Below are 22,479 nucleotides of genomic sequence, written 5' to 3' on the forward strand. Positions count from 1 at the left end.
GAATTGAAAAGGCGTATTGAGGAATTATTTTGAATTTACGTATTTTTTGGCGTATTTAAGTATTTTTGTATTTTAGTGTATTAAATTCATCATTAATTGTATTTTCCGCGTATTTTTACTATATGACATGTATTTTTCGCGTATTATTGATGGTACACAGCAAAAAATGTTGTTGAATATTACATCGAAATCAATGCAACCCGTCGATTCCATCGCTTTGTGAATATTACACTGCGCGATGTACTCGACAGACTGCTGTGTAATAAATAGAAGCGATGTGATTATTTCTCGATGTAAAAATTTTTCGACGTAATGGAGGCGATGTGAAATAAAGCGACGTAAAATAGTGCGATTTACATTACATTTGTTTGATTGAGTTGTTTCTTGTTTTCATAGTTCAATAAGTTTTTAGCCTAGTTTTTTAAAAGGATTTGTATTCATTTCATTTATTTAGTTAACATCTAAACAGATAACACTGAATCAACAATTTGACGCCACAATACACGGTTCGAGGCTGCATCTCTCCATCCTCGGATACGCCCCACACTCGCCAAGTCGTTCTGCACCTGGTCTGCCCATCTCGCTCGCTGCGCTCCACGCCGTCTCGTACCTGCCGGATCGGAAGCGAACACCATCTTTGCAGGGTTGCTGTCCGGCATTCTTGCAACATGTCCTGCCCATCGTACCCTTCCGGCTTTAGCTACCTTCTGGATACTGGGTTCGCCGTAGAGTTGGGCGAGCTCGTGGTTCATTCTTCGCCGCCACACACCGTCTTCTTGCACACCGCCAAAGATGGTCCTAAGCACCCGTCTCTCGAATACTCCGAGTGCTTGCAAGTCCTCCTCGAGCATTGTCCATGTTTCATGTCCGTAGAGGACAACCGGTCTTATAAGCGTCTTGTACATGACACATTTGGTGCGGTGGCGAATCTTTTTCGACCGCAGTTTCTTCTGGAGCCCGTAGTAGGCCCGACTTCCACTGATGATGCGCCTTCGTATTTCACGGCTAACGTTGTTGTCAGCCGTTAGCAAGGATCCGAGGTAGACGAATTCCTCGACCACCTCGAAGGTATCCCCGTCTATCGTAACACTGCTTCCCCAGGCGGGCCCTGTCGCGCTCGGTTCCGCCCACAAGCATGTACTTTGTCTTTGACGCATTCACCACCAGTCCAACTTTTGTTGCTTCACGTTTCAGGCGGGTGTACAGTTCTGCCACCTTTGCAAATGTTCGGCCGACAATGTCCATGTCATCCGCGAAGCAAATAAATTGACTGGATCTATTGAAAATCGTACCCCGGCTGTTACACCCGGCTCTCCGCATGACACCTTCTAGCGCAATGTTGAACAACAGGCACGAAAGTCCATCACCTTGTCTTAGTCCCCGGCGCGATTCGAACGAACTGGAGTGTTCGCCCGAAATCTTCACACAGATTTTGCACACCATCCATCGTTGCTTTGATCAGTCTGGTAAGCTTCGCAGGGAAGCTGTTTTCGTCCATAATTTTCCATAGCTCTACGCGGTCTATACTGTCGTATGCCGCCTTGAAATCAACGAACAGATGGTGCGTTGGGACCTGGTATTCACGGCATTTTTGAAGGATTTGCCGTACAGTAAAGATCTGGTCCGTTGTCGAGCGGCCGTCAACGAAGCCGGCTTGATAACTTCCCACGAACTCGTTCACTAATGGTGACAGACGACGGAAGATGATCTGGGATATCACTTTGTAGGCGGCATTAAGGATGGTGATCGCTCGAAAGTTCTCACACTCCAGTTTGTCGCCTTTCTTGTAGATGGGGCATATAACCCTTCCTTCCACTCCTCCGGTAGCTGTTCGGTTTCCCAGATTCTGACTATCAGTTTGTGCAGGCAAGTGGCCAGCTTTTCCGGGCCCATCTTGATGAGCTCAGCTCCGATACCATCCTTACCAGCTGCTTTATTGGTCTTTAGCTGTTGAATGGCATCCTTAACGTCCCTCAAGGTGGGGGCTGGTTGGCTTCCATCGTCCGCTGAACTGACGTAGTCATCTCCTCCGCTGCCTTGACTTTCACTGCCTGTACTCTCAGCGCCATTCAGATGTTCCTCGTAGTGCTGCTTCCACCTTTCGATCACCACACGTTCGTCCGTCAAGATGCTCCCATCCTTATCCCGGCACATTTCGGCTCGCGGCACGAAGCCTTTGCGGGATGCGTTGAGCTTCTGATAGAACTTGCGTGTATCTTGAGAACGGCACAGCTGTTCCATCTCCTCGCACTCCGCTTCTTCCAGGCGGCGTTTCTTCTCCTGAAAAAGGCGGGTCTGCTGTTTCCGCTTCCGTCTATAACGTTCCACGTTCTGCCGGGTACCTTGCTGCAGCGCGACCGCCCGCGCTGCGTCCTTCTCCTCCAGAATCTGTCTGCACTCTTCGTCGAACCAATCGTTCCGTCGACTTCGACCCATATACCCGACGTTGTTCTCCGCTGCGTCGTTGATGGCTGCTTTGACTGTATTCCAGCAGTCCTCAAGAGGGGCCCCATCGAGCTCACCCTCTTCCGGCAACGCTGCCTCGAGATGCTGCGCGTATGCAGTGGCGACATCAGGTTGCTTCAGTCGCTCTAGGTCGTACCGCGGCGGTCGTCGGTACCGAACATTGTTGATGACGGATAGTTTTGGGCGCAGTTTAACCATTACCAGATAGTGGTCAGAGTCGATGTTAGCGCCACGATATGTCCTGACGTCGATAATGTCGGAGAAGTGCCGTCCATCAATCAGAACGTGGTCGATTTGTGATTCTGTCTGCAGTGGTGATCTCCAGGTGTACCGATACGGGAGGCTGTGTTGGAAGTAGGTGCTGCGAATGGCCATATTCTTGGAGGCAGCGAAATCAATTAGTCGTAGGCCGTTTTCGTTCGTCAGCCGGTGAGCGCTGAACTTTCCAATAGTCGGTCTAAACTCCTCCTCTTGACCAACCTGAGCGTTCAAGTCTCCTATGATGATTTTGACGTCGTGGCTTGGGCAGCTGTCGTACTCACGTTCCAGCTGCGCGTAGAATGCGTCCTTATCATCATCAGTGCTTCCGGAGTGTGGGCTATGGACGTTGATTATGCTGAAGTTGAAGAACCGGCCTTTGATCCTCAACTTGCACATTCTTTCATTGATCGGCCACCACCCGATCACGCGCCTTTGCATATCGCCCATCACTATGAAAGCTGTTCCCAGCTCGTGTGTGTTGCCGCAGCTCTGGTAGATGGTATGATTACCTCTAAACGTTCGCACCATTGATCCCTTCCAACAAACCTCCTGCAGCGCTACGATGCCGAATCCACGGTCCTTGAGCACATCGGCGAGTATGCGTGTGCTCCGGATGAAGTTGAGAGATTTGCAGTTCCACGAACCGAGTTTCCAATCGCTAGTCCCTTTTCGTCGCAGTGGTCTTCGCCGATGGTTCCGGTCCGTACTCTCTTGTTGATTGTTCGTTGCTTAAGATTTTTTAAAGGCTGGCTTGCAGGGCCTGACATCAAACCCCCTAAATTTCCGGAGGACCATTCCTCCTTATTTCCGGTGGACCATGGTGCACAGTTTCACTTAGAGTCCCTCGCTGGCACTCGGACGATGATCAGCCGCCCCTAACATGGAGAACAGACGCTGTTGTGAGCCGATCCTGACATGGAGAACAGACGCTCAATAAGATTTGCACCTCCGGAGAGGAGCAAACCCCCCTTCCCTGTCAGCATACGACCATAGTTCCCACCGGGGTTGGTTACCCGATCTTCCCTAAGGTTGCTCGTATCCCGGCCAGCACCGCGAGGAGGTAGGGATAGGAGTTGCTGGGTAAGAGGCTAAGGACCGCGAGATGGGGTCTATTTTATTCCTTCAGGTACGCGAAGTACCAATGGTACGCTTTACCCAGCATTTGCCGTGCCAATGCAAAGGATTTGTATATTTAATACATCATAATGAATAATAAAATAATAATAAATATCATAATTTTTTGCTCACTATATGCTGATTTGTCATGAAGGTCCTGTCCTGTATCCCGTCGCCTTTAGGGGTCGGGTCTCATGCAATGACGATACACCTTGAACCGGTCAACTGATTTATCCACGTTTTCGTCATCGTCGGCAGGTGCTGGATTATCATTGTGGTCCGTGGTCTACGGCAGAACTTTCCGCAGATTGGGCGACAATTTCTCTGCAGGGTTCGCTTCCGGATTCCCTTCACTGGAGTGATGTTAAACAGAGCGTCACGGAAGGCTTCAGCATTCGGAGGAACTTTGAAACCGCTGGAAAAATTGATAAACAATGTAGCAGAAATCAGTAACGACGTTCACGTTGTTCTTATATTATAGTTTTTATCTGGTTTGGCAGAAATTCCAAATGCAAATAACGAAAAAAAAAAACTCCTGGGATTCCAAATCCGAACAGGAAACGAAGAAGGAAACCTAGAATGCTAAATGGAATCATTCTGGGATTTGAAATGGATTCTTCCTAGGGTTCTAAATCTAATCCTTCTGAGATTTCAAATTGAAAGCTCCTGGAAATTCTTTTCGGGATTTTAAATGGCTCCTGAGACATTAAAGGGAATCCATCTGGAATTCCAAATAGGATCCTCCTAGAATCTTAAAACGAACCCTCCTGAGAATCCAAATAAAATCCTTCTAAAATTTCAAATGAAAGGCTCCTGGGATTCCAAATCGGATTATTCTGGGATTTCAAATAGATGGTTTCTGGGATTCTATGTAGAATCCTGTAACCCTTCGTCTGGGATTTCATACGGAAGGTTTCCGGAAGTTCCTTTAAGCATTCCTCCGAAAGTTCCTCTAGGCATCCTTCCGAAAGTTCCTCGAGGAATCCCTTCGGAAGTTCCTTTAAGAATTCCTCGGAAAGTCTCGCAACGAATTCCTCCAGAAGTTTCGCTAGGAGTTTCTGCAGAAGTTCCACAAGAAATTCTTCCGGATGTTCCTCTAGGACTTCTTTCGGAAGTACTTTCAGAAATTCCTCCGAAAGTGCTCTAGGAACTCCTCCGGAAGTTCCTCCTGGAATTCCTCAAAAAGTTCCATCAAGAATTCTTCTGGAAGTTCCTCTGAAAGTTCCTCCAGGAAATTCTCCGGAAGTTCCTCCAGGAATTCTTCCGGAAAATCCTCCAGGAATTCATCCAACAGTTCCTCCAGGTATCACTTCGGAAGTTCCCCCAGACATCCCTCCTGAAGTTCCTTCCTTGAATTCCACAAAGCTCCTCCAGGAATTCCTCCTGGAGTTCATCCGAAAGTTCCTCTAGGAATTCCTCCGGAAGTTCCTCTAGGAATTCCTCCAGAAGTTCCTCCTGGAATTCCTCAAAAAGTTCTTTCAAGAATTCTTCTGTAAGCTCCTCTGGAAGTTCCTCCAGGAATCCCTCCTGAAGTTCCTTCAGGAATTCCTCCGGAAGTTCTTCCTTGAATTCATCAAAGCTCCTCCAAGAATCCCTCGTATCGTTTCTACAGGAATCCCTCCAGGAGTTCCTCTAGGATTTCCTCCAGGAGTTTCTCCGGAAGTTCCTCCAGGAGTTTCTCCGGAAGTTCCTCTAGGATTTGCTTCAGGAGTTCCTCTAGGATTTCCTACGGAAGTTCCTCTAGAAATTCCTCCGGAAGTTCCTCTAGGATTTCCTCCAGGAGTTTCTCCGGAAGTTCCTCTAGGATTTCCTTCTGGAGTTCCTCTAGGATTTCCTACGGAAGTTCCTTTAGAAATTCCTCCGGAAGTTCCTCTAGGAATTCCTCCGGAAGTTCCTCTAGGAGTTCCTCCGGAAATTGCTCTAGGAATTCCTCCAGAAGTTCCTCTAGGAATTCCTCCGGAAAATCCTCTAGGAATTCCTCCGGAAGTTCCTCTAGGAATTCCTCCGGAAGTTCCTCTAGGAATTCCTACGGAAGTTCCTCTAGGAATTCCTCCGGAAGTTCCTCTAGGAATTCCTCCGGAAGTTCCTCCGGAAGTTCCTCTAGGAATTCCTCCGGAAGTTCCTCTAGGAATTCCTCCGGAAGTTCCTCTAGAAATTCCTCCGGAAGTTCCTATAGGATTTTTTTCTAAAGGTCCTCTAGGATTTTTTTCAGAAGTTCCTCTAGGAATTTTTTCAGAAGTTCCACTAAGAATTTCTCCGGAGGGTCCTCTAAGAATTTCTCCGGAATACTTGGAGGAACTTCTGGAGGAATTCCTGGAGGAACTTCCGGAGGAATTCCTGAGGGCACTTCCGGAAGAATTCCTGGAGGAAGTTCCGAAGGAATTCCTGGAGGAAGTTCCGAAGGAATTCCTTCAGAAGTTCCGGAGGTATTCCTGGAGGAACTTCCGGAGGAATTCCTGGAGGAACTTCCGGAGGAGTTCCTGGAGGAACTTCCGGAGGACTTCCTAGAGGAACTTCCGGAGGACTTCCTGGAGGAACTTCCGGAGGACTTCCTGGAGGAACTTCCGGAGGACTTCCTGGAGGAACTTCCGGAGGAATTCCTGGAGGAACTTCCGGAGGAATTCCTGGAGGAACTTCCGGAGGAATTCCTGGAGGAACTTCCGGAGGAATTCCTGGAGGAACTTCCGGAGGAATTCCTGGAGGAACTTCCGGAGGAATTCCTGGAGGAACTTCCGGAGGAATTCCTGGAGGAACTTCCGGAGGAATTCCTGGAGGAACTTCCGGAGGAATTCCTGGAGGAACTTCCGGAGGAATTCCTGGAGGAACTTCCGGAGGAATTCCTGGAGGAACTTCCGGAGGAACTTCCGGAGGAATTCCTAGAGGAACTTCCGAAGGAATTCCTAGAGGAACTTCCCAAGGAATTCCTAGAGGAACTTCCGAAGGAATTCCTAGAGGAACTTCCGAAGGAATTCCTAGAGGAACTTCCGGAGGAATTCCTAGAGGAACTTCCGGAGGAATTCCTACAGGACTTTCCGGAGGAATTCGTAGAGGAACTTCCTGGGGAATTCCCAAGGGAACTTCCGGAGGAATTCCTGGAGGAACTTCCAGAGGAATTCCTGGAGGAACTTCCGGAGGAATTCCTGGAGGAACTTCCGGAGGAATTCCTGGAGGAATTTCAGGAGGAATTCCTGGAGGAACTTCCGGAGGAATTCCTGGAGGAACTTCCGGAGGAATTCCTGGAGGAACTTCCGGAGGAATTCCTGGAGGAACTTCCGGAGGAATTCCTGGAGGAACTTCCGGAGGAATTCCTGGAGGAACTTCCGGAGGAATTCCTGGAGGAACTTCCGGAGGAATTCCTGGAGGAACTTCCGGAGGAATTCCTGGAGGAACTTCGGAGGAATTCCTGGAGGAACTTCCGGAGGAATTCCTGGAGGAACTTCCGGAGGAATTCCTGGAGGAACTTCCGGAGGAATTCCTGGAGGAACTTCCGGAGGAATTCCTGGAGGAACTTCCGGAGGAATTCCTGGAGGAACTTCCGGAGGAATTCCTGGAGGAACTTCCGGAGGAATTCCTGGAGGAATTTTCGGAGGAATTCCTGGAGGAACTTCCGGAGGAATTCCTGGAGGAACTTCCGGAGGAATTCCTGGAGGAACTTCCGGAGGAATTCCTGGAGGAACTTCCGGAGGAATTCCTGGAGGAACTTCCGGAGGAATTCCTGGAGGAACTTCCGGAGGAATTCCTGGAAAAACTTCCGGAGGAATTCCTGGAGGAACTTCCGGAGGAATTCCTGGAGGAACTTCCGGAGGAATTCCTGGAGGATCATCCGGAGGAATTCCTGGAGGAACTTCCGGAGGAATTCCTGGAGGAACTTCCGGAGGAATTCCTGGAGGAACTTCCGGAGGAATTCCTGGAGGAACTTCCGGAGGAATTCCTGGAGGAACTTCCGGAGGAATTCCTGGAGGAACTTCCGGAGGAATTCCTGGAGGAACTTCCGGAGGAATTCCTGGAGGAACTTCCGGAGGAATTCCTGGAGGAACTTCCGGAGGAATTCCCGAAGGAACTTCTGGAGGAATTCCTGGAGGAACTTCCGGAGGAATTCCTGGAGGAACTTCCGGAGGAATTCCTGGAGGAACTTCCGGAGGAATTCCTGGAGGAACTTCCGGAGGAATTCCTGGAGGAACTTCCGGAGGAGTTCCTGGAGGAACTTTCGGAGGAATTCCTGGAGGAACTTCCGGAGGAATTCCTGGAGGAACTTCCGGAGGAATTCCTGGAGGAACTTCCGGAGGAATTCCTGGAGGAACTTCCGGAGGAAATCCTGGAGGAACTTCCGGAGGAATTCCTGGAGGAACTTCCGGAGGAATTCCTGGAGGAACTTCCGGAGGAATTCCTAGAGGAACTTCCGGAGGAATTCCTAGAGGAACTTCCGGAGAAATTCCTAGAGGAACTTCCGGAGAAATTCCTGGAGGAACTTCCGGAGGAATTCCTAGAGGAACTTCCGAAGGAATTCCTGGAGGACCTTCCGGAGGAATTCCTGGAGGAACTTCCGGAGGAATTCCTGGAGGAACTTCCGGAGGAATTCCTGGAGGAACTTCCGGAGGAATTCCTGGAGGAACTTCCGGAGGAATTCCTGGAGGAACTTCCGGAGGAATTCCTGGAGGAACTTCCGGAGGAATTCCTGGAGGAACTTCCGGAGGAATTCCTGGAGGAACTTCGGAGGAATTCCTGGAGGAACTTCCGGAGGAATTCCTGGAGGAACTTCCGGAGGAATTCCTGGAGGAACTTCCGGAGGAATTCCTGGAGGAACTTCCGGAGGAATTCCTGGAGGAACTTCCGGAGGAATTCCTGGAGGAACTTCCGGAGGAATTCCTAGAGGAACTTCCGAAGGAATTCCTAGAGGAACTTCCGAAGGAATTCCTAGAGGAACTTCCCAAGGAATTCCTAGAGGAACTTCCCAAGGAATTCCTAGAGGAACTTCCCAAGGAATTCCTAGAGGAACTTCCGAAGGAATTCCTAGAGGAACTTCCGGAGGAATTCCTAGAGGAACTTCCGGAGGAATTCCTACAGGACTTTCCGGAGGAATTCGTAGAGGAACTTCCGGGGGAATTCCTAAGGGAACTTCCGGAGGAATTCCTGGAGGAACTTCCAGAGGAATTCCTGGAGGAACTTCCGGAGGAATTCCTAGAGGAACTTCCGGAGGAATTCCTGGAGGAACTTCCGGAGGAATTCCTGGAGGAACATTCGGAGGAATTCCCGGTGGAACTTCCGGCGGAATTCCTGGAGGAACTTCCGGAGGAATTCCTGGAGGAACTTCCGGAGGAATTCCTGGAGGAACTTCCGGAGGAATTCCTGGAGGAACTTCCGGAGGAATTCCTGGAGGAACTTCCGGAGGAATTCCTGGAGGAACTTCCGGAGGAATTCCTGGAGGATCTTCCGGAGGAATTCGTAGAGGAACTTCCGGGGGAATTCCTAAGGGAACTTCCGGAGGAATTCCTGGAGGAACTTCCAGAGGAATTCCTGGAGGAACTTCCGGAGGAATTCCTGGAGGAACTTCCGGAGGAATTCCTGGAGGAACTTCCGGAGGAATTCCTGGAGGAACTTCCGGAGGAATTCCTGGAGGAACTTCCGGAGGAATTCCTGGAGGAACTTCCGGAGGAATTCCTGGAGGAACTTCGGAGGAATTCCTGGAGGAACTTCCGGAGGAATTCCTGGAGGAACTTCCGGAGGAATTCCAGGAGGAACTTCCGAGAGAATTCCTGGAGGAACTTCCGGAGGAATTCCTGGAGGAACTTCCGGAGGAATTCCTGGAGGAACTTCCGGAGGAACTTCCGGAGGAACTTCCGGAGGAATTCCTGGAGGAACTTCCGGAGGAATTCCTGGAGGAACTTCCGGAGGAATTCCTGGAAAAACTTCCGGAGGAATTCCTGGAGGAACTTCCGGAGGAATTCCTGGAGGAACTTCCGGAGGAATTCCTGGAGGATCATCCGGAGTAATTCCTGGAGGAACTTCCGGAGGAATTCCTGGAGGAACTTCCGGAGGAATTCCTGGAGGAACTTCCGGAGGAATTCCTGGAGGAACTTCCGGAGGAATTCCTGGAGGAACTTCCGGAGGAATTCCTGGAGGAACTTCCGGAGGAATTCCTGGAGGAACTTCGGAGGAATTCCTGGAGGAACTTCCGGAGGAATTCCTGGAGGAACTTCCAGAGGAATTCCTGGAGGAACGGAGGAATTCCTGGAGGAACTTCCGGAGGAATTCCTGGAAAAACTTCCGGAGGAATTCCTGGAGGAACTTCCGGAGGAATTCCTGGAGGAACTTCCGGAGGAATTCCTGGAGGATCATCCGGAGGAATTCCTGGAGGAACTTCCGGAGGAATTCCTGGAGGAACTTCCGGAGGAATTCCTGGAGGAACTTCCGGAGGAATTCCTGGAGGAACTTCCGGAGGAATTCCTGGAGGAACTTCCGGAGGAATTCCTGGAGGAACTTCCGGAGGAATTCCTGGAGGAACTTCCGGAGGAATTCCTGGAGGAACTTCCGGAGGAATTCCTGGAGGAACTTCGGAGGAATTCCTGGAGGAACTTCCGGAGGAATTCCTGGAGGAACTTCCGGAGGAATTCCTGGAGGAACTTCCGGAGGAATTCCTGGAGGAACTTCCGGAGGAATTCCTGGAGGAACTTCCGGAGGAATTCCTGGAGGAACTTCCGGAGGAATTCCTGGAGGAACTTCCGGAGGAATTCCTGGAGGAACTTCCGGAGGAAATCCTGGAGGAACTTCCGGAGGAATTCCTGGAGGAACTTCCGGAGGAATTCCTGGAGGAACTTCCGGAGGAATTCCTAGAGGAACTTCCGGAGGAATTCCTAGAGGAACTTCCGGAGAAATTCCTAGAGGAACTTCCGGAGAAATTCCTGGAGGAACTTCCGGAGGAATTCCTAGAGGAACTTCCGAAGGAATTCCTGGAGGACCTTCCGGAGGAATTCCTGGAGGAACTTCCGGAGGAATTCCTGGAGGAACTTCCGGAGGAATTCCTGGAGGAACTTCCGGAGGAATTCCTGGAGGAACTTCCGGAGGAATTCCTGGAGGAACTTCCGGAGGAATTCCTGGAGGAACTTCCGGAGGAATTCCTGGAGGAACTTCCGGAGGAATTCCTGGAGGAACTTCCGGAGGAATTCCTGGAGGAACTTCCGGAGGAATTCCTGGAGGAACTTCCGGAGGAATTCCTAGAGGAACTTCCGAAGGAATTCCTAGAGGAACTTCCGAAGGAATTCCTAGAGGAACTTCCGAAGGAATTCCTAGAGGAACTTCCGAAGGAATTCCTAGAGGAACTTCCGAAGGAATTCCTAGAGGAACTTCCGGAGGAATTCCTAGAGGAACTTCCGGAGGAATTCCTACAGGACTTTCCGGAGGAATTCGTAGAGGAACTTCCGGGGGAATTCCTAAGGGAACTTCCGGAGGAATTCCTGGAGGAACTTCCAGAGGAATTCCTGGAGGAACTTCCGGAGGAATTCCTAGAGGAACTTCCGGAGGAATTCCTGGAGGAACTTCCGGAGGAATTCCTGGAGGAACTTCCGGAGGAATTCCTAGAGGAACTTCCGGAGGAATTCCTAGAGGAACTTCCGAAGGAATTCCTAGAGGAACTTCCGGAGGAATTCCTAGAGGAATTTCCGGAGGAATTCCTAGAGGAACTTCCGAAGGAATTCATAGAGGAACTTCCGGAGGAATTTCTAGAGGAATTTTTGAAGGAACTTCCGGAGGAATTTCTGAAGGAACTTCCAGAGGAATGCCCAAACAAACTTCTAGATGAATTCCTAAGGGAACTTCCAGAGAAATTCTTGATTTGACTTCCGAGGGAATTTCCAGAGGATCTTCCGGACACATTCCTGAAGGTTTCTGGAGTATTTTCTGAAGGATCTGGAGGTGGAAGTTCTGGAGAAATTTTTGGCGAATTTTCTGGAGAATCTAGAGGAACTTCCGGAGAAATTTTTGAAGGGACTTTCAAAGGATTTCCTAGAGGAACTTCCAAAAGAATATTTGGAGGGACTTCCGTAGAAATTTCTGGAAGTACTTCCAGAGGAATTTCAGGAAGAACTATTGGAGATTTTTTTGAATATGTTCCGGAAAACTTTTTACATATCAAACTCGGAGAACTTTTTTGCATCAAATATGTTCACGCGGACCCACATTGCTGATCGCAAAAATCGCGAATCCGCTTCCATTATCTATCTCGCGATCGCCGATAAAATTTCAATCGGCGTAAAGTTTTACCAGATGACCGAAGTATATGCGGCATGAGATTCATTCGCTTCAAAGAAAAAAGACACGAATTTTGAGCTGTCGAATGGCACTAAAATGTTATTGCGAAATTGCCCTCTTTGGGTCCCTTTCAGAACCTGCTACAGGTTGGCCACCTGAAGGTGACCAAACACATTTGGAGGTATGCGACTATCGAATGGTATACATACGCTCAATCTCGTTACTGTCCCCATTGAGTTCCCACCGGAACCAGTTCTAGGTTGGCCACTTGAAGGTGACGAGACACACTTGTAAGTATATGGTACGTCATGTGCTGTAATCACATCTGAGTGAAAAATCACGATTTTTGAGCTATCGAAATGCATTGATATGCTCCATCTCATTACTCATCCTCATTGGGTCCCTAGCGAAATCTGCTCCAGGTTGGCCACTTGAAAGTGGCCGAATACACATGGAAGTATAAGGTATGAGTTTTATTTACTTTTGTGAGTGAATGCAAGGAGTTTATGCATTTGAACGGCGCCAATATGTTCATTTTTGGAAGTGTCCACTTTAGGTCCCTATGCCTATACCGAAAACTATATCAAACAGCCATGTGCCCGGAAACAACAGCTTGGTCCTAAACATCTCAAATATAAAATAGGCTTGCATGTAGATGCAAAATTCATAGATTCTTCAAGAATAACAACAAAACGATTTAATTTTTAAAAAATACCTTCTGTGATACTCTAGGTACCCTACAAAGTTTTGACCTGAACCCGGAACCATCCGGAAAATTTATGTTCTTACCATTTCCTGAAACTACATTACATTTTCGATCCAACCATGCATGTTTTGTTAAAATCAGTTGATATTTGATGAAATGAGAGCAAACTGAAAAATAAATTTCATTCTTTTTTCTATGCTAGTATCTTCAAGGGGATGCAGATTTCCGGAGGATTCCTTTGAGAATATTACCGATGATCTCCATTGAAATCTGCGAAGGATGTCATTGTGAATCCCCACAAGATTTCTTAGTGAATCACCGAAGAATTCCATTAAATATCCCATAAGGTTTCCATTGAGAATCAGCAAAGAACTCCATTGAGTATTACCGAAGGATTTCATTTGAGCCAACATTTTCCGAACCGGAATTCGAAGGATTTTATTAACAATAGCCAAACGATTTTTTAGGAGTCACAGAAATACTTCATTGAATATTACTGAATGACTCCCTTGAGAATCTTTATCACATTACATTGAGGATCGTAGAAGGCGATAGAATAAAATCTCAATGCAGTCCTTGACTCCGAGCGACTGCTTTAAAATTGGCGAATGACTATTGAACATCATTAAAGAATTCCGTTGAGAATCCCCCAAAGGACTCCATTGAGAATCATTGAAAGATTCCAACTAGAATACAGTATTTCCGAATCTTCAAAGGATTCCATTGAGAATACCCAAAGGACTACCTCGAATATCACCGAAGGGTGCAATTGAGAATCCCCCATCCATAGAGGATTTATTTTGCAAACAACCTTTTAACAAAATTTGTCAGGGGCTATCCATATACCACTTGAATTATCAAAGGGATATGACCAATATACCCACTTCAAAATATACTCTGGAGATACTCCGATCGATAACGTAAATACTATATGTATTATGCTGCCGTTAACCGCAAGTCGAGCACATCTGTATATGGGCGTCCATATACAGATGTGCTCGACTTGCGGTTAGCGGCAGTATGTACATACTTAAGATAATCATTCACTCACCAAAGTAGCCGGCATCTTCATCTACAGCTCATAATACTTGGACATCTATAGTAACTAATCGATCGTCTGACAGCGAGGCATGTTCTTGATGCGTAAGAATCTCGCATGGCTGAAAGTTTGACTGGACTAGCTGATCGAGTTGAATCGCCTTCTCGTCTGGAAAAAAAGAGTTCCATCTTTAGGAAATTCTATAGATATTTCAAAAATATTTTCGAACAGTGCTCAGAACTCACTAAAAGTAGATATCACACAGATGATTAAGATTACTGAAGAAATGCTTTTAAGTTTTCTGTCGATAATCGCTTTAAAAATTTATTGAAAATCACCTAGGATTTTCAATTGAAAGCTTGAAATACGATTATTTAATACCCACAAACCAGATTAGGGAAGAACCATAAAAAACGTCACGCAAAAATGGGCGATTTTGGATCCCCTGCCCCCTCGTCACACTTTTGGTATTCAACCTGTAGAATTTGCATATGAATCGTCACACTCCACCCCCTCCCTCCCAAGAGCGTGACGTACTTTGAGGATGGACCCTATGTCGAAATCAAGAAATTACCTAGTGTTCTCAATCCAGTTGATAACCGGAATTGGAGGATAGCGAAGTTGGATTTTTCTCACAATCCGTACGTTAAACCTTACTTCGGAAATGGTGCACTATTTTCATATCGCGAAGCGCTATTCAACGCACCACTTTCGAAGTTAGGTTTAACGTACGGATTGTGAGAAAAATCCAACTTCGCTATCTCCCAATTCCGGTTATCAACTGGATTCATAATATTACAACCATACAAATTGTGTCCAAACCAGCTTCCATAAGTACTCACCAACTTTTCGTTACATTTAGCATTCCTTTCTGCCGCTCGTTGTTTTTATTCCGTTTCGACTATCCTTTTTTTTCTATCCCTATACGATTCCTCGGCAAATTTATTCCAATCGCTTAGTCAGAAGCCGGATCGACATCCGGTTTCTTATCCGATGAGCTTTTTGTAAATCGGAATATCAGATCGGGAATTCCAAACGATGAAGCTGCTCATTGCGAGTATTGATCATTTTATTTCGTTGCACTCCTGGCTGGGCGGCATTCCATCCATCGATGTTCCGGAATGCCGTGTTTGCGCTGAAATTAGAAATTGTCTAATGGAATTCCGACGTAGGATATATTTCGTATACATTTCGCAGGATATTGCAGGCCGGATGTTTGTAATACTTACACTAGCGGAGTGCCGTTTGTCCATGTACACAAGGGACTTTTCACTACTAATCATGTCCCAGGTATTTATTTTATTTAGAATAATTTATTCACACGGATACCTATCCTGTTTTTAATAAAAATCAAGCCGCAGCAAGCACCAAAAACAAAAATGGCGCACTGATGACAATCGATGCCGAAAAGAGAAAGGTCAGTGTTGCCAATATGCAATATTGCGTAGTAAATGATTGTGATTAGAGGCCTTGATAAGAGAAACGCGGATTGACATGAGCCGCCAATCGAACCGTCAAAAAACAGCAGCCAATCGAGCAAGAGACCTGTCAAGCAGCCAAAACATCGGCTCAAATACTGAAAACGGCTAAATTCGATTTAACACCATTTACAAATGAACCAATTTTAAATGTATTTTTAATTTGTTATCAATAATATATGCAAATCAATGATAGATTATGAAATGCAATTGTTTTGTTTGTTGGATTCTATTATCATGTGATATGAACACATTAAATAGCGATATGTAAAATTTCACCTGGATAAATCATTTCTTCCTTTTCATGTGTTGTTCTTTGATGAAGAATAGAGGCCTTGATAAGAGAAACGCGGATTGACATGAGCCGCCAATCGAACCGTCAAAAAACAGCAGCCAATCGAGCAAGAGACCTGTCAAGCAGCCAAAACATCGGCTCAAATACTGAAAACGGCTAAATTCGATTTAACACCATTTACGAATGAACCAATTTTAAATGCATTTTTAATTTGTTATCAATAATATATGCAAATCAATGATAGATTATGAAATGCAATTGTTTTGTTTGTTGGATTCTATTATCATGTGATATGAACACATTAAATAGCGATATGTAAAATTTCACCTGGATAAATCATTTCTTCCTTTTCATGTGTTGTTCTTTGATGAAGAAGATTGGCTGCAGTGTTGGCAGAGCTACATTTTCTATCCGCGTTTCTCTTATTAAGGCCTCTAATGAAGAAGATTGGCTGCAGTGTTGGCAGAGCTACATTTTCTATCCGCGTTTCTCTTATTAAGGCCTCTAATTGTGATATCACATACAAAGTTGTGTAATTTCGCACAGCAACTTTTGAATTAATGGGTTGCATATGATTGAGTGTAATATTCATCGAATTGACATGCGAATATCACGCACTTGCAACGTAAATGGTAACTGATAGTTTTGAACCTGTGTAATTTGAAGGAGACGTAGGATTACATCCAAATGGATGTCATTATACATTCGAATTTCGTGTTTACATCGAATTTTTGGTACATTGCTCAAATTACGTTGATGGACATTACATTTTTTTTTGCTGTGTATGTTTTCATTTCATGTTTATATCTGTCAAATTATCAAATTGTTTTCAAAACAAAAGCGTGAAGATCATTTTTTGGTCTTCTTGCGAACAAAGACGTAGGATTACTAATTCGGAGATGGCGAGTGCAATTTCGGTCCAGTCTAGGACGTTTTCGGATGCGAAACATTCCCGACTCCCTGGGCATACCGTATCTATTAGGCATAGAAAAACTTTCAATTAATAGCTAAGGAAATGCTATATAATAGAATACTAAATTGCCCAAGTAATCCCAAGCATTATATTATCGCACAATCAATCACAAATCAGCATGCAGATTACATTAGATCGCTTTTATCTATGTGAAGATCTCGGTGAAGATACATTCATTATGAATTATTCAACTTCCTTTCAGTTCATAATGTGCATATTGCCATTATAACTGAAACGTATTTAAAACCAGGACTCTCCATTAAAAGAGATCCAAACTATTTTATCTACAGAAATGATCGTCTTGACAGCGCCTGTTGTGGGGTCGCCATTGTCATTAATAGACGTATCAAACATAAATTATTTTCTTCGTTTGAAACCAAAGTTTTTGAAACCTTGGGAGTTTCTGTTGAAACAAATTTTGGACAATTTTCCTTCATTGCAGCCTACTTGCCTTTTCAATGCAATGGGCAGCAAAAGAATTTGTTGAAAGCTGATCTTCAAATTCTGACTCGCAACAAATCAAAATTCTTCGTAATTGGTGACTTCAATGCCAAACACCGTTCATGGAATAATGCTCAAAGCAATTCCAATGGTAAAATCTTATTTGAAGATTGTTCTGCGGGATATTATACTATTCAATATCCCAATGGACCAACTTGTTTTTCTTCCAGTCGAAATCCTTCTACAATTGATTTAGTTTTAACGGATTCAAGTCAGCTGTGTGGCCAATTGGTAACTCATGCTGACTTTGACTCTGATCACCTTCCTGTGACATTTGAAATCTCACAAGAAGCCATTTATAATCCAATCAGCTCTACTTTTAATTATCATAGAGCTGATTGGGATTTATAGAAAACGTATATCGATAGGAATTTTGATGTTGATATTCCTCTCGATACCAAAAGTGATATTGATAATGCTCTCGTATCTTTGACAAATTTAATTGTCGAAGCCAGAGGCATTGCAATTCCGAAATGTGAAGTTAAATTCAACTCCATTATTATTGACGACGATCTTCAGCTACTGATCCGTCTTAAAAATGTGAGAAGAAGGCAATACCAAAGAACTCGCGATCCCGCGTTGAAAGTTATTTGGCGAGATTTGCAACATGAAATTAAAAAACGTTTCGCTATTCTGAGAAATACCAACTTTGAGAATAATGTCTCGAAGTTGGATCCCAGTTCGAAACCCTTTTGGAAATTAACAAAAATTCTTAAAAAACCTCAAAAACCAATTCCAGCGCTTAAAGAGGGAAATACAATTTTATTAACAAATGGCGAAAAGGCTCAAAACTTGCTCAGCAGTTCGAGAGTGCCCATAATTTTAGTCTAGGTCTCACTAGTCGAATTGAGGATCAGGTTACACGGAGAAGACATTCTCCATCAAGTGAATGGTTTTGTCCCTTCGTAGGGACCCAATTTGGATGCAGTGGGATCTATTACTAGAAAATTTAAAAATATGAAAGCCCCGGGGTATTTTCTACATTCTTTCTACATACTTATCAAAAACTTCCTGAGAGCTCTTTATCCTTTTTGGTTGATTTATTTAACAAATGTTTTCAATTGGCATTCTTTCCAGATAAATGGAAAAACGCCAAAGTTGTTCCAATTTTGAAGCCGGACAAAAATCCAGCTGAGGCTTCTAGTTATCGCTCAATCAGTTTGCTTTCTTCAATAAGCAAACTGTTTGAAAAGATTATTTTAAATAGAATGATGGTTCATATTAATGACAATTCTATTTTTGCTGATGAGCAATTTGGTTTTCGCCATGGGCATTCAACCACTCATCAGTTATTAAGAGTTACGAACTTAATTCGGCTCAACAAATCTGAAGGATATTCGACTGGAGTTGCTCTTCTTGATATAGAGAAAGCATTTGACAGTGTTTGGCATGAAGGTTTGATTGTAAAATTGATGAATTTTAATTTTCCTCTGTACATCATTAAACTGATCCAAAATTATTTATCAGATCGCTCACTGCAGGTAAACTATCAGAATACTAAATCTGATAGATTACCTGTAAGGGCTGGTGTCCCCCAAGGCAGCATTCTGGGGCCCATATTGTATAACATTTTTACTTCTGACTTACCTGATTTACCACCAGGTGTCAAAATCTTTGTTTGCAGATGACACGGGCCTTTCAGCCAAAGGGCGAAGCCTTCGTGTCATTTGTAGTAGATTGCAAAAAAGTTTGGATATTTTCTCCACTTTACTTGCAAAAATGGAAAATTTCCCCGAATGCTTCCAAAACTCAGCTTATAATTTTCCCACATAAGCCGAGAGCTTCTTATTTGAAACCTTCTAGCAGACATATTGTCACTATGAATAGGGTTCCAATTAATTGGTCTAGCGAAGCTAAATATTTAGGACTTCTGCTAGATCAAAAATTAACTTTCTAAAATCACATTGAAGTCCTTCAAGCCAAATGTAACAAATATATTAAGTGCCTATATCCACTTATAAACAGAAAATCAAAACTTTGTCTTAAGAACAAACTTTTGATTTACAAACAAATTTTTAGACCTGCCATGTTGTATGCTGTGCCAATATGGGCTAGTTGCTGCAATACCAGAAAGAAGGCACTCCAGAGGATTCAAAATAAAATTTTGAAAATGATTCTGAAGTTGCCTCCGTGGTATACACACAAAAAACAAAAATAGTTTTATTAAATATAAAGCACTCTTGAAATGAAAAGTGCTACATTTTGTTGAGTATAAAAGTGATTTTATCTAAAACAAAAGTTATTAGTTTGATTTAAAAGTGTTTTGTGTGTCTCCTTACTGTAAATTTAAAAGTTGTTCCTTTCACATTGAGAACTGTAGAAGAGTCGAAATTAGGGAAACTCGACGAAACTTATTGAACAAAACAGGGAAAAGAGACCGTTTTGCAAGAACACTAGCATTTCGATAGGTCAAATTTATTGAAGAATAATAATTTTATTAATTTATGAAAAGTTGATTGCTTTTGAAATATTTATTCAACAGCAAACATTTCTGAATACAAATAATTAAAGACTAAATTTGATTATTATAGCTCTAAAAGTAAATAAATCAGATACTTCAGCTCTAAGTATTTTGTCCCTTTTCATACATTGTCTAAACTATGTAAACTTCATTTGCAAATTAATTCAATTGATTTAATACGTGGTTTAATACATTGAAATTAATTTATGAAACTTAATAAAATAATATACTTGATAATATCTTCCATTCGCATTAATTTTGGACATTATTGAGATTTAAACTAACCATTGTGGGATTTCATTTCAGTACAGTGTGACAGACGGAAAACATAATAATAAAATTCTGTTGGTGTCAGCACGTATCGGAAAAATTTCATTACTAGTTAGCGAAGAATTTCATTTTTTAGTTTAATTCAATAGTAATTTCGTTTTTATCAGCCATGGAAAGATTCGGTAATGGTTTCGTTTTCGTTCAATTCAGTAAAAGATGGCCAGAAGCAGAACATATTTCGAAGATTCATCCGATTATCATTGCGGTAAGTTCAGCAATGGTTACCTGAATAAATTACAATTATAAATCTCATGTTTTACAGAAATCGCAGCAGGAACCTTGTGAGACAAGAAGCAGTCTTGCGGCCAAAGTACCTTCACAATCTTATTTGGATCATTGAGTAACACCCGACGCATATTTTGCCATACGAGAGGTTCCAGAGAATTTAGTGTCCTGAATCCTGAAGGAGCCAACCAATGGAAGCATTGACAATGTGTTGAGTGGTCAAAACCGAAAACCCAATCATGTCTGTGAACTGTGTTGTTATAATTGCAATAAATAAATATTCTCTAAAAACATACTTCATGCGAAATGTTAATTTTCGGAAAAACAAAAAAGGGGGGATGGAGAAACTTGGGAAGAATTTGTGAGGAATTTCCTGTAAAAATACATAAATAATCCATTCTTACTTTTACAGTGACATCTTTTAGGTTTGACAGTTCTACAATTCATTACAAAAGTGCATAAACTTTTATTTCAGGGGTGGATGTCGGGTGGCTATAAACTTTTTTTTTTAAAGTTTGTGGACTTTTATTCTAAACATATACAACTCTCTACGAAAAAGAACCAACGAAACTTTTTATTTTAACCAATGGTTTTTTTAATTTGATTAATGGTTTTTCTTTCTGTGTAGTACCAATGAACTTCATAGAATTTCTAATATTGAGACATTGCAACAAATGGCAAACAAAATAATTTCCAATTTTAGACAAAAATCGTTGCAATCTTCTATTGCAACGATTAACTCCTTGTACCCTTAGTATAAAATAGGTTAAGTTTAGTTTAAGTTGAAAACATTGTAATTCCTACATGGTTCAATTCAACCAGAGGAAAAAATTCTAACTGCCAGAGGCAATTGAAATGTATTAATAATAACTAAAAGCGTAACATAGCAAATAAGGATGATAGTGTTAAGAAAACACGGAACACCTAGTCTAAGAGATGAATGCATGTATTAGATAATTAGCAAATAAAAAAAAAAAGATATATTCATTTATCTGCTCGTATTACTGATGCTCAACATGTCAAAGTAATGAACTATTATTTCGGTCATAAAAGTGCCTTTCAAGTCAACTTTAAGGGCTTTATTTATTCAAAAGCATATATATTGCTTCATGGTTATTTGGGTGAAAACCTGGCCAAGTCCATTCCCACTAGAACTTTTATATTACCATAGAAAAGAAAAATGCTACGGTAACATCGAGATTAATACTCAACATGAGTGAAACGTGAAACTATCTAAAACGTTTTGGCTACGTTCGTATCATTCGGCAACTTATCTGAAACGATTTCCGTTGGAAATCTAGGCAGTATATAATCGAAATTATCAATTATTCCACAGCCAAAACCGGGTGCTTATTTTCGCTTATTTTGCCATAACTTGATAAAGATCAATGCACGGAGACTTTCTGAATGATATGTAGGAACATATTTTCACCATTCCTTTTTCGCCCACGCAGTGCTCGTCGAACTGCTTCCAGTTTCATTAAGTGGATTTCGATTTTCAATTTCAAAACAATAATGCCATCGCTGTCAAAATAAACTGATTGGTACTGACAGGTATTGACGTATTTTTGGTGAGCTGGCGTATTAATCAAGTATTAAAATTGTACTTTAGGATGTATTGACGAATTTTCGGCGTATTGATGTATTATTTCGAATTGAAGTATTAATTTGAATTTTTGTATTTTTAATGTATTTTTTAATGTATTTTTAGATGCAAGTATTTACAATTCAACTGATTTATACAGTTGATTGCCCCTCGGCTAGCACGATGATACTTTTATGCCCAGAGAAGTCGAGACAATTTCCAATCTGAAAATTGCCTAGACCAGCACCGGGAATCGAACGCATGGTCTTGCTTTGTAGCCGCACGGCTAAGGAGGGCCCCCATGTTGGTGTGTACCGTTCTCAAAGTTCTATGCAAAATTATCCTAGCCCGGATTCAGGAGAAGATCGATGCGACTCTCCGGCGGCAGCAGGCCGGATTCCGTGCTGGAAGATCCTTTGTGGACCATATTGTCGCGCTCCGCATCATTCTGGAGTTGGTCAACGAATTCCAAGAGTCCCTTTACTTGATATTCATTGACTACGAAAAAGCTTTCGATCGTCTCAATCACGAGAATATGTGGGGCGCCCTGAGACGCAAGGGTGTTCCTGAAAAAATCATCGGCCTCATCGAGGCACATTACGAGGCCTTTTCGTGTAGAGTGCTGCACAATGGGATAGTGTTCGACCCTATCCGGGTCGTAGCTGGTGTGAGGCAAGGATGTATTCTATCACCGTTACTGTTCCTCATCGTAATCGACGAGATTCTAGTAGATGCGATTGACCGTGAACCAAACCGCGGGCTGTTATGACAGCCTATAACCATGGAGCACCAAACGACT

General features: G+C 43.5%; 2 long non-coding RNA genes across 3 annotated transcripts; one reads left to right on the top strand and one right to left on the bottom strand.

Moving 5' to 3' along the window:
- Nucleotides 1-3,914: 3,914 nt before the first annotated feature.
- Nucleotides 3,915-15,230, bottom strand: LOC134207895 (uncharacterized). 2 transcript variants are annotated; one of them, XR_009978442.1, is made up of 4 exons: nucleotides 15,062-15,230; nucleotides 14,675-14,984; nucleotides 13,845-14,000; nucleotides 3,915-4,258 (listed from the first exon to the last, which is right to left on the bottom strand). It is a non-coding gene; the product is annotated as an uncharacterized LOC134207895 (long non-coding RNA). The 2 variants fall into 2 exon arrangements; XR_009978441.1 differs by having other exon boundaries at nucleotides 14,675-14,967; nucleotides 15,062-15,229.
- Nucleotides 15,231-19,803: 4,573 nt separating this feature from the next.
- Nucleotides 19,804-20,390, top strand: LOC134207897 (uncharacterized). The gene is made up of 2 exons (XR_009978443.1): nucleotides 19,804-20,075; nucleotides 20,133-20,390. It is a non-coding gene; the product is annotated as an uncharacterized LOC134207897 (long non-coding RNA).
- Nucleotides 20,391-22,479: the final 2,089 nt, after the last annotated feature.

Source organism: Armigeres subalbatus, chromosome 1, assembly GCF_024139115.2.
Source record: "Armigeres subalbatus isolate Guangzhou_Male chromosome 1, GZ_Asu_2, whole genome shotgun sequence".
NCBI lineage: Eukaryota > Metazoa > Arthropoda > Insecta > Diptera > Culicidae > Armigeres > Armigeres subalbatus.